Source organism: Pan paniscus, chromosome 5 (genome assembly GCF_029289425.2).
Source record: "Pan paniscus chromosome 5, NHGRI_mPanPan1-v2.0_pri, whole genome shotgun sequence".
Lineage (NCBI taxonomy): Eukaryota > Metazoa > Chordata > Mammalia > Primates > Hominidae > Pan > Pan paniscus.
The window spans coordinates 69064259-69076147 of NC_073254.2; the positions used below are offsets into that span (position 1 = coordinate 69064259).

At 35.7% G+C, this 11889-nt stretch overlaps 1 pseudogene; it reads right to left on the reverse strand.

The window, feature by feature from the left end:
- Window positions 1-6534: 6534 nt before the first annotated feature.
- LOC100972675 (large ribosomal subunit protein uL16-like) lies at window positions 6535-7192 on the reverse strand (annotated as a pseudogene).
- Window positions 7193-11889: the final 4697 nt, after the last annotated feature.

Sequence of the window (11889 nt, forward strand, 5' to 3'; positions counted from 1 at the left end):
AATTATAATTATATTGAGAAAGAAGTTTAGAAGTCATTCCCAAGTTGTGAGCAATAGGGTGATGAAATGAAAATTGCAACTCGGGAAATATTTCTATGACTGGGTATAGGGATAAGCAGAAACAGGGAGACAGCTTGCGGCCTTTTGCAAAATAAACAAATGCTCACTAGAACTTAAACTAAAACTATGTGGAGAAAAAGTATAGAGCCAAACATCAGAGTTGGGAAAACAAAGTATATTTAAACCTATTTAAATTATAACGTAGAATTTTAATCTAAATGTTTACTTAGGCAGCCAAATTACCAACTATATTGGTTTTCTTTTGCTGATGCAATAAATGACCAAGTATTTAATGGTTTAAAACAGCACAATTTTATTATCTTCTAATTCTGTAGATCAGAAATTTGACATGGATCTCACTGGGCTATGATCAAGGGGTCAGTAAGGCTATGTATTTTTCTGGAGGCTTGAGAGGAAAGTCCATTTCCCTGTCTTTTTCAGCTTCTAGAGGTCACCCACTTTCTTTGGTGTATGGCCCCTTTCTCCAGCAACAACTGGTGGAGTCCTCATGCTGCCACCCTCTGATTCTTCCTCTTCTGCTTCCCGCTTCCACTTTTAAGGACTCCTGTGATTATATTGAGCTCACCTAGATAAACCAGGATAATTTTGCTACTTTAATATCAACTGATTAGCAACCTCAATCTATCTACAACCTTAATTTTTCTTTGCCAAATAACCTAACATACAGAATAGGACTTGAATATTCCTGGGGGCTGTTGTTATACTTTCCATCCCAGCAAACCAATGAATCTTAATAGCTCTAATACAGACTATATATACAATGATAGCATTTATTTAAAAACATGACTTCTTTTTGTCAAACTGAAATACAATAGTTACCCCTTATCCAAAGGGAATACATTCCAGGAGCCCCAGTGGATACCTGCAAACTGAGAATACTGAACTGTATATATACTATGTGTTTTTCCCACTCATACATACCTATGATAAATTTTAATTTCTAAATTAGGCACAGTAAGAGATCAGCAACAATAACTAGTAGTAAAATAAAACAATCACAAAAATACGTTAGCATCACTACTCTTGTGCTTTGGGGCCGTTATTAAGTAAAATAAGTGTTATTTGAACACAAGCATTGAAATATCATTATAGTTGATCTAATGACTGAGAGGGCTACTAAGTTACTCATGGAAAGGGAAAGTCTGCAATGTGGATCTGCTGGACAGATAATTCATGTCCAGAGGAGGAGAGTGCAGGATAGCCAAAATTTCATCATGCTACTCAGAGTAGCACAATTTAAAACTTGTGACTTGTTTATTTCTGTAATTTGCCATTTGATTTTTTTTTTTTTTTTTTTTTTTTTTGGACAGTGAGTGACTGAAACCATATAAAGTGGAACCATGGTAAAGAGAGACAACTGTTTAGGAATATTTAAAATAATAGATCAGGCCGGGCGCTGTGGCTCACGCCTCTAATCCCAGCACTTTGGAGTCCAAGGCGGGTGGATCACTTGAGGTTAGGAGTTCAAGACCAGCATGGCCAACATGGTGAAACCTCGTCTCTACTAAAAATACAAAACTTAGTAGGGCATAGTGGCGCACGCTTGTAATCCCAGCTATTTGGGAGGCTGAGACATGATAATCACTTGAACCCGGGAGGCGGAGGTTGCAGTGAGCCGAGATCATGCCACTGCACTCCAGCCTGGGTGATAGAGTGAGACTTTTTCTCAATAATAATAATAATAAATTAATAGTTCAAATAATTGCAAAAGGCAGAATGAATTAAGTGGATATACAAATAAGATCATATAAGAATTTTGGACCTCCTGAAAGAAGTTTAATGCTCTAACATCTTCATTAACCAAGCTGCTTTTATTTCAAAGATTCTAAAAGCTACACATTAAAAATTATTTACAAGAAACAGGGAAATAAAAGTCTGTGAGCACTAGAAAAAGGAACTTTATAATGTTAAATCTATTTCTCCATCAACACTGACAACTTGTAGTTATTAGAATATGGGTTTCAAAGATTAAAGAAAACAAATTTTAGGCTGGGTGCGGTGGCTCACGCCTGTAATCCCAGCACTTTTGCAGGATGAGGCAGTTGGATCATGAGGTCAGGAGTTCCAGACCAGCCTGGCCAAGGTGGTGAAACCCCATCTCTACTATGTAAAAATAGAAAAATTAGCTGGGTGTGGTGGTGGGCATCTGTAATCCCAACTACTCGAGAGGCTGAGGCAGGAGAATCATTTGAACCCAGGAGGTGGAGGTTGCAGTGAGCCGAGATGGCGCCACTGCACTCCAGCCTGGGCGACAGAGTGAGACTCCATCTCAAAAAAAAAAAAAAAAAAGAAAAGAAAAAAAATGAAAACAGATTTAAACGTAGACACTCATTAATTGCCAGAATTTTTTAAATGTGTCTTCTGAGTCATTCATCCTATAGAAATGGCACATAATTTTATTTAGATAAAAAATAAGCAGTCCAATGAACTTGAGCTATAAAATTCATAGTAGAGCCATTTCAACAAGCTTATTTTGAAGTGGTAGTGTAAGATCCAACTTTATATATTTATAAAGATAGTTATTCAATTTTTATAATTTGATATTCTATCTAAGGAAACCATTTCCAAGTCAACCTCAAATGGAATGAGGCTGAAGATATATTTAACAGATTTAAATGACAAAAGGTTTTCTCCTAAGGAAAATTAAGCTGAATGATCTTATGAAAATGAGTTCATAATTGATGTTGTAGGCCACAGCGAAAAATTATAAGATTGACATATAAATATTTTAGAATTAAAAAGCATATTAGCTAAAATCAGATGTGATCATTAAAACTTGAAAAGTAGCTCAAGATAGAGAAGAAATGCAGTGTATCCAACAGAGGAAAAAACTTAGTTGGAGGAATCCCTAAGCAGAGTATAGAGGCTGGTTTGCCTTTACGGGCATTGGGAGAGCAGTTTCCATTTGATGTAAAGTGAACTCAAATCTCTGCGCACGTGCTCTCTCTCTCTCTCTCTCTCTCTCCACACACATACACGCATGCACACGTGCATGCACACACACACTTTAATTCTGCCACAAAATATTAATGACCTTGGTGAATGTGAGTCTTGAGAAGCAGCCAGCTGGATACAGAAGAGTGAAACACAGTGTGAATGAAAGACATTGAACAATGCTTTGAACCTGTGCCCAGTAAATTGAGCAATGAGTGACTGTATTTTTATAGATCATCTAATCTCTATTCTATAAATTATTTTGCAATCTATAATAATAGGCTAAGTGTGTGCTCTGTTCTGCAGTGATCAGGTGAGAGAAGATATAATCCCAAGACACTAAATGGGAGACACATTATGAATAATTAATATTTCTAACAATATTTTGGGATTATCAGCTTGTTGGGAGATTAGTATGAATTATTATAATTTCTAACTTTCTGAAGAGTTCAGAAAGTGTTAGTTCTGAAATTGATAGACTTATAAACATTCCTAACACCCATAGCATTTTTCTATCGATGTTTTCTATGTTTGCATAGATTTCCATGATTTTAAAATGCTTTCATAATCAGGCTCTTGAGAGAACAAACTAGCCCTGACATTTCAAACTCGTACAGCAGAAAGTTCCTGAGAAAACCAATGATGAGAAATTTTGTGGGAAGTCATGAAAGAGACTTTCAGGGAATCATATAGTAAAATCACATTGGACCTCAAAGTCTTCCAAACAAACCCATTCTTCATTCCACAGTGATCTCAGAGTTGTGATTTATCCAACATTTGGAGGTCATGGCCTCCTTTTCTTCCTATTTCTACTCTCACTATTCCCCCATCCCTGATTGTATGTTTCCCCCTTGATTTTCTAGTATATACTCTGAAGAATATAGTGGACCGTAGGTTTTGATGAGGGGTCAAGTAAAAGAGGACCCTTAAACATACTTGGTGGAAGTATAAATTGATACTATGCGGTTGGTGCAAAAGTAATCACAATTTTTTGCCATTAAAAGTAACCACTATTACTTTTGCGCGAACCTAATATATTTCTGAAAGACAATGTGTCAGTACCTATTGAAAATCTTATTTATTTATTTATTTGAAACAGGGTCTCACTCTATCATCCAGGCTGAAGTGTAGTGGTGCAATCATGGCTCACTACAGCCTCTACCTCCTGGAGTCAAGTCTTCCAAGTAGCTGGGACCACAGGTGCGTACCACCACACTTGGCTATTTTTTAACATTTTTTTTTTGTAGAGATGAAGTCTCTTCATGTTGCCCAGGCTGGTCCTGAATTCCTGGGCTCAAGTGATCCTCCTGTCTCGGCCTCCCTATGTGCTGGGATTACAGACATGAGCCACCATGCCCAGCCAAGAGGTTTTTATATGTTGACCCAGGAATTGCTATTCTGAGAATTTATCCCAAGGAAATAGAAATATGGACAGAGTATAGCTACAATGGTGTTCATCACAAAATTGCTTCTAAAGCTAAATATTGGAAAGCAGCCTAAATTTCTAATACAGGACAAATTAGAAAATAAAGAAGAAACCATGGTGCATTCATACAGTTCATACTATGTAGTCATTAAAATTTTGTTGTGGTATAATATTTAATAAAATGCAAAGATACTTAAGATATTATAGTAAAAAATTCAGCTTAAAAATAATATGATTCAGTGGCTCCTTAAAAAAACTGTATATATGAAAGACATGAATATAGACAGGAATATTCTTAAAAGGAAATATGGCAAAATAAGTATAGAGTTCTCCAAAGTGGTGTGTCATATCATTTTAAAGTTTTCTCCATGTTAATTATAAGAATTTTTCAAATAACTGTAAAGCGGGCATATAAAAGTGGGTATTGAAAAGGAATATAATAGAAAACCAATTTAGAAATGATAACTTTGACAGTACCAACCAACATTTCAACTAACAAGTTCTTTGAGGTCTATCTATTGTAGGTGCAGAGACAATGTTTTTCCACAGAAATACTAAAACAGTTATTCATCAGTTCACTGAAGCAGGCTGACAATAAAATCTTATAAATATTATCAAGGTAGCAAATCCATGACCAAACAAGTATGCTCACTCTTGATTGCTGATGACAATGGTGGAGATATTGAAGAGTTTGGTGAGGGTCTGGTATAGATAAAATATGAAGTGGTTTTTTTTTTAGCAAATGATACATATGGCTTCAATAGCGGCTACCTATACTGTAAATAAGGAATATTTGAGCACTACATTTATCAGCAATTACATACATTTTAGTTAAATGAAAAGATAGCTCTTGAATATTATTTTATTTATAATAACCTGCAAAACAAAACAGCACACACTAAGACTAAATTCATATTTTATTCTTAAGAAAAAAATGGAATTTTCTTTTTACCATGTTTCTCAATTGTGATTCACATGTATTCAAACTAATTTAAAAATGGCTTTTGATTATATTGCTATATTCAACCCATTATTGAAAACAGTTAAGTCAATTCAAGTTAAATTAGTAATGAGATGTCATATTTAAGATTTATCCTCCAGAATACCCATAAAAATAAGATTGTTATATGATCCAACCACTAAAATGTTGATAAATAAAATATAAATATAAACACAAGAGTAAGGTATTATTAGAAGCCAAAAATTGATTTAAAAGATTTCTTATCATTAACATCAAAGGCAATATTTCTAAACATTAAGAGATTTTTATGGTTCTAAAAATAAGATTGACCCCCTTCATTTGCATTCTAACTTTTGTAATATGTGTGACATATTGCTGCAAACAAGTCTGTCTGCTCAGAATAATCAGGAATGAATAATTCATCACAGATGCTGCAGATGTCGAGGACATCCTCTATTGTGCCCACCCTTTAACAAAAATAAACTCCAAAGCTGTTTGACTTGCTTCCAGTTCCTTCCAAACAGAGCCCAGCGAGAAACTGCCATTGATTTTTTTTAGAGTGAGTTGTGGAGACGGATCAATGCCAGGAAGAATAAAAACTGATTTCACCTTGAAGAATTCAGAAAGTGTTAGTTCTGAAATTAATAGACTTATAAACATTCTTAACACCCATAGGCATTTTTCTTACTAATATGCTACTCATTGTATAAAGTCAACTCTTTAAGAGTAATGAGAATACTTCTTTTTCCAGCCAAGGCTTAAGAGTAAAGTTCCTGCTTACTCTTTCTGAAATTCTTACAGTTATCTATCCCAGCTGCTTTGCTTGATTCTGTTTCTGCTGTTGATTTACCTTTGGGCTCAATATTAACATGTATAATAGGGTTTTGGCTTTTCATTTGTCCCAGGCACTCTAGCATAAAACACTAGCATAGGACATTTATGGGATAGGTGTTAGTTCACCCTTATCTAAAAGTCTGGAGACTTTTAGATTTAAAGAAATCACAAGCCCAGCTTCATGAGGCTATTAAATGGTAGGTCTGTATTTGCTTAAATTTAAGTCTTACTTACTATTTATTTATAGGAAGTAGGATTTATTGGTGGGCAGAAAGAGGAGGGGGCACAGTGGAAAGTCTCATGAATGTAGCATCTGCCACTGGTCCAGGTGGCCACAGTTGAGGATGTATTAGGGCGGTGCAAAAGAAATTACTTTTAATGGCAAAATCCACAATTACATTTGACCCTACAGCCATCTGGGATGAGCTGCTTCTCAGCCACCATGCCTTCAAATTCATCTGACTTGAACTTGGTAAAGCCCTACTTCTTTGAGATGTGAATCATCTGCTGGTGAGGCAACTTGAACTTGGCCCTGTATAAGGCCTCAGTCACATGCTCCTTGTTCTGCAGTTTGGAGTGAATGGACATGTGAATTGGCTCATGTGAACCCTGGCCACAGTGCCCTGAGGCTTTCCAAAGGCATCTTCCATACCCATCTGGAGCCTGTCAGCTCTAGCACAGGACAACATCTTACTGTTCTGCATGACTTGGAAGGGGTGGAACCACACTTGGATATGAAAGCCTATTTTGCTGCAAGTTTTTATCATGTATCTGTTGGCCCAAATGTGGGCATCCTCCAGGGCTTCAGAGAAGAACTGCTCATATTCATCTGACACCATGTGGCCTCAGAGTGGAAACTCATCCATTTTTGCTTTCTTCTGTCCCAGGTCAAAAATGCGTATCTTGGCATCAGGGAAACCTCTGCAGAAGCCAGACTTTGGGTATGTTTTGTTTTTACAATATCAGTAATACCTAGTGGAGTGTTCCATGGAGATACCAGAATTTTAAGTGGCATGCCAAATGAAAAGTGAGGAAGTCTTATTTAATGCACACTTTTTAATTTTATTTGTGGCATCAATATATTTTATACATTTGAATTTACATATTGTATAAAATAAGCCTTTTTGGGTATCATCTCTTTCTACCAATCTGCCAAATAGCAGAGGTATAGGTTGATTCAGTTAAGAATAGAATAACCTTGGTTAATAGGTGGTTGGTGGTATCATAGATTTGTATATTTCTCATGATGCCAGTATTTCTCTATTTTTTATTAACTACAATAATTAGAAAATACAGATTTTTGAGAAAATCCTAATTACTCTATGGATAAAGCTTGAAATAGAATCCTCTAAATAATGTAAACATAAACAAATTATTTTAAGTCCATTATTTAAGCAAGAATATCTCCTTTTAAAAATCATTAGTTTTCATTATTATTTTTAGAGAGAGGATTTTGTTCTGTTGCCCAGGCTGGAGTCAGTGGTGCTATCATAGCTCACTGTAACCTCAAACTCCTGGATTTAAGAAATCCTCCTGCCCCAGCCTCCTGAGTAACTAGGACTGCAACAGGTGGACTGATGCATTCCTTTTGCCTGGCTTCCCAAAGTGCTGGGATTGCAGACATGAGCCACCTTACCCAGCCCGCTTTTTAAAAATTGATTTTATCTTTAGAGTAGTTTTAGGTTTACAGCAAAATTGAGCAGAAGTTACAGAAATTTTCTGTATAACCCCTGCCTTGACACATAAGCAGTCTTTTCCATTACAGCATCAACATCCCCCATCAGAGTGGCACATTTATTACAACTGATAAACCTACACTGACACATCTTTGTTACCAAACCATAATTTATATTAATTAGGGTTAACTCAGTGTTGTACATTCTATGGGTTTGGGAAAATGTATAAGGAGAGGAATTCACCATTATAATATTATACAGAGTAATTTCACTGCCCTAAAAATGTTCTGTGTTCCACCTATTCATTCCTTCCACCCGCCTAGCCACTGGCAACCACTAATCTTTTTACTATCTTTGTAGTCTTGCCTTTTCCAAAATGTCACATAGTTGGAATCATAGAGTATGTAGCCTTTTCCTATTGGCTTCTTTTACTTAGCAGTATGCATTCATTTCTTTCATGCCTTTTCATGGCTTGATAACTCATTTTCTTTCAGTGTTGAATCACATTCCATTGTCTTTATGGGCCACAATTTACTTATCCTTTAATCTACTGAAAGATATCTTGGTTGCTTCCATGTTTTAGCAACTATGAAAAAAGCTGTTGGAAATGTTCATGTGTAGGTTTTTGTGTGGACATATGTTTTCAACTCTTTTGAGTAAATATTTCTAAGTATTGAGAAATTATTGCATAATTTCTTAATAATTAGCAAGGAGCATGATTGCAGGGTCATACGGTAAGAGTATATTTAGTTTTGTAAGAAGCTGCCAAACTGTCTTCCAAAGTGGCTGTACCATTTGCATTCCCACCAGCAGTAAATGAGCGTTCTTACTGCTCCACATCCTCACCAGCATTTGGTGGTGTCAGTTTTCTGGATTTTGGTCTTTCTAATAGATATCTCATTGGTTATTTAATTTGCAGTTTTCTGATGACATATGATGTAGAGCATCTTTTAATGTGCTTATATGTCATCTGTATATTTTCTTTGGTGAGGTGGGTGTCTGTTCAGATCTTGTGCCCTTTTCTGTTTGTTTGTTTTTTTCTGTCTCTCTCTCTCTCTCTCTCTCTCTATATATATATATATATATTTATTTATTTATTTATTTATTTATTTATATTTAAGTTCCAGGACACATGTGCAGAACGTGCAGGTTTGGTATGTAGGTATATGTGTACCATGGTGGTTTGCTGCACCTATTGACCCATTATCTAAGTTCCTCCCGTTTCCCTCCAGCCCCCAACAGGCCCAAGTATGTGTCGTTCCCTTCCCTGTGTCCATGTGTTCTCATTGTTCAACTCCCACTTATAAGTGAGAATATGCAGTGTTTGGTTTTCTGTTCCTGTGTTAGTTTCCTGAGGATGATGGCTTCCAGCTCCTTCCATATCCCTGCGAAGAACATGATCTCATTCCTTTTTATGGCTGCATAGTATTCTATGGGGTACATGTACCACATTTTCTTTATCCAGTCTATCATTGATGGGCATTGGGGTTGGTTCCATGTCTTTGCTATTGTAAATAGTGCTGCAATAAACATATGTGTGCATGTGACTTTATAGTAGAATGATTTATATTCCTTTGGGTATATGCCCAGTAATGAGATTGCTGGGTCAAATGGTATTTCTGGTTCTAGATCCTCGAGGAATCACCACACTGTCTTCCACAATGGTTGAACTGATTTACATTCCCACCAGCAGTGTAAAAGCATTCCTATTTCTCCACAGCCTTGCCAGCATCTATTGTTTCCTGACTTTTTAATAAGCGCTATTCTGACTGGCATGAGGTGGTGTCTCATTGCGGTTTTGATTTGCATTTCTCTGATGATCAGTGGTGTTGAGCTTTTTTTTCATGTGTTTGTTGGCTACATAAATGTCTTCTTTTGCGAAGTGTCTGTTCATATACTTTGCCTGCTTTTCAGTGGGTTTGTTTATTTTTTTCTTGTAAATTTAAGTTCCTCATAGATTCTGGATATTAGACCTCTCTCAGATGGGTAGATTGCAAAAATTTTCTCCCATTCTGTAGGTTGCCTGTTCACTCTGATGACAGTTTCTTTGGCTGTACAGAAGCTCTTTAGTTTAATGAGATCCCATCAATCTGGCTTTTGTTGCAGTTGCTTTTGGCATTTTCATCATGAAGTCTCTGCCCATGCCTACATCCTGAATGGTATTGCCTAGGTTTTCTTCTAGACCAGTGGAACAGAACAGAGACTTCAGAAATATCCTCACACTTCTACAACGATCTGATCTTGAACAAATCTCACAAAAACAATCAATGGACAAAGGATTTTATATTCAACAAATGGTGCTGGGAAAACTGGCTAGCTATATGCAGAAAACTGAAACTGGACCCCTTTCTTATGCCTTATACAAAAATTAACTCAAGATGAATTAAAGACTTAAATGTAAAACCCAATTATAAAACTTTTGCCCGTTTCTTAAGCAGGTTCTTTGTTTTCTTATTGTTGAGTTTAAGTGTTCTTGGATATTTTGGATAAGAGTCCTTTATCAGATATATCTTCTGAAAATATTTTCTCCCAGTCTGTAGCTTGTTTTTTCATTCTCTTGGCAGTGTATATTTCATAGAACATAAATTTTTAATTTTACTAAAATTTAACTTTTTCATGGATCATGGCTTTGGTGTTGTGTCTAAAAAGTCATCTCCATACCCAAAGTTATCTACATTTTCTCCTATATTATCATCTAGGGGTTTTATAGGTTTACATTTGTTGAAAAAAAAAACTATCTTTGCTATGTCGTTGGCAAAGATCAGTTGATTGTGTTTATATGGGTCTATTTCTGTGTTTTCTACTTTGCTCCATTGGTCTATTTGTCTATTCTTTAGCCAATATCACACTGTCTTTATTACTAGAACTTCATAATAAGTTTTGAAGTTGGGTAGTGTCAATTCACTAGGTTTGTTCTTCTCCTTCAATAGTGTGCTAGCTAATCTGGGTCTTTTGCCTCTCCATATAAATTTTAGAACCAGTTTGTCAATATCCCCAAAATAACTGCTGGGATTTTGATCGAGATTGCATTAAATCTATAAATAAAGTTGGGAAGAATTGACATTTTGACAATACTGAGTCTTCATACCCATGAACATGGACTATCTCTCTATTCATTTAGTTCAGTTTTCTGCATGTAGATCTTGTATGTATTTTGTTAGATTTATACCTAAGTATTTTACTTTTGTGCCTACTAATGTAAATAGTATTGTATTTTGAATTTAAAATCCCACTTGTTCATTGCCGGTATACATAAAAGTGATTGATTTTTGTATATTAACTTTGTATCCTACAACCTATTTTAACTGTTTGTTATTTCCAGGAGTTTTTCTGGTCAATTCTTTTAGATTTTCTACATAGACAATAATGTCATGTGTGAACAAAGACAGTTTTATTTTTTTCCCCAATCTGTATACCTTTTATTTTCTTTCCTTTTCTATTTCATTAACTATCACTCTTAGTACAGTGTTGAAAGGAGTAATGAGAGGAAACATCCTTGCCTTTTTCCTGATCTTCTGGGAAAGATTCTAGTTTCTTACCATTAAGTATGACGTTAGCTGTATATTTTTTGTAGATACTCTGTATCAGTTTAAGGAAGTTCCCCTCTGTTCCTAGTTTAATGAGAGTTTTTTTTTTCTTTTTTATTATACAAGTCATGAATGGGTGTTGAAAATATTATTTTAACAATTCTCTTTTCTCAAGACTTCGGTAGAAATGTTCAGACCTTAGCAACTAAAGTGTAGTCCACAAACCACCACCATCAGCATCACCTGGAAGCCCATGAAAAAATGCAGAATCTTAAGCTTCACCTCAGACCTACTTAATCAGACCTGCATTTTAATAAAATGCTGCAGGTGATTAATATGCGTATTACAGTATGAGGGGCACTGGCCTTGGTCATTTTCTTAATCTTACTGTCTAGATCGTTAGTCACCTTTCTTTATCCTCTGCTGTTTCGGTGGAAGGATCATTGACAT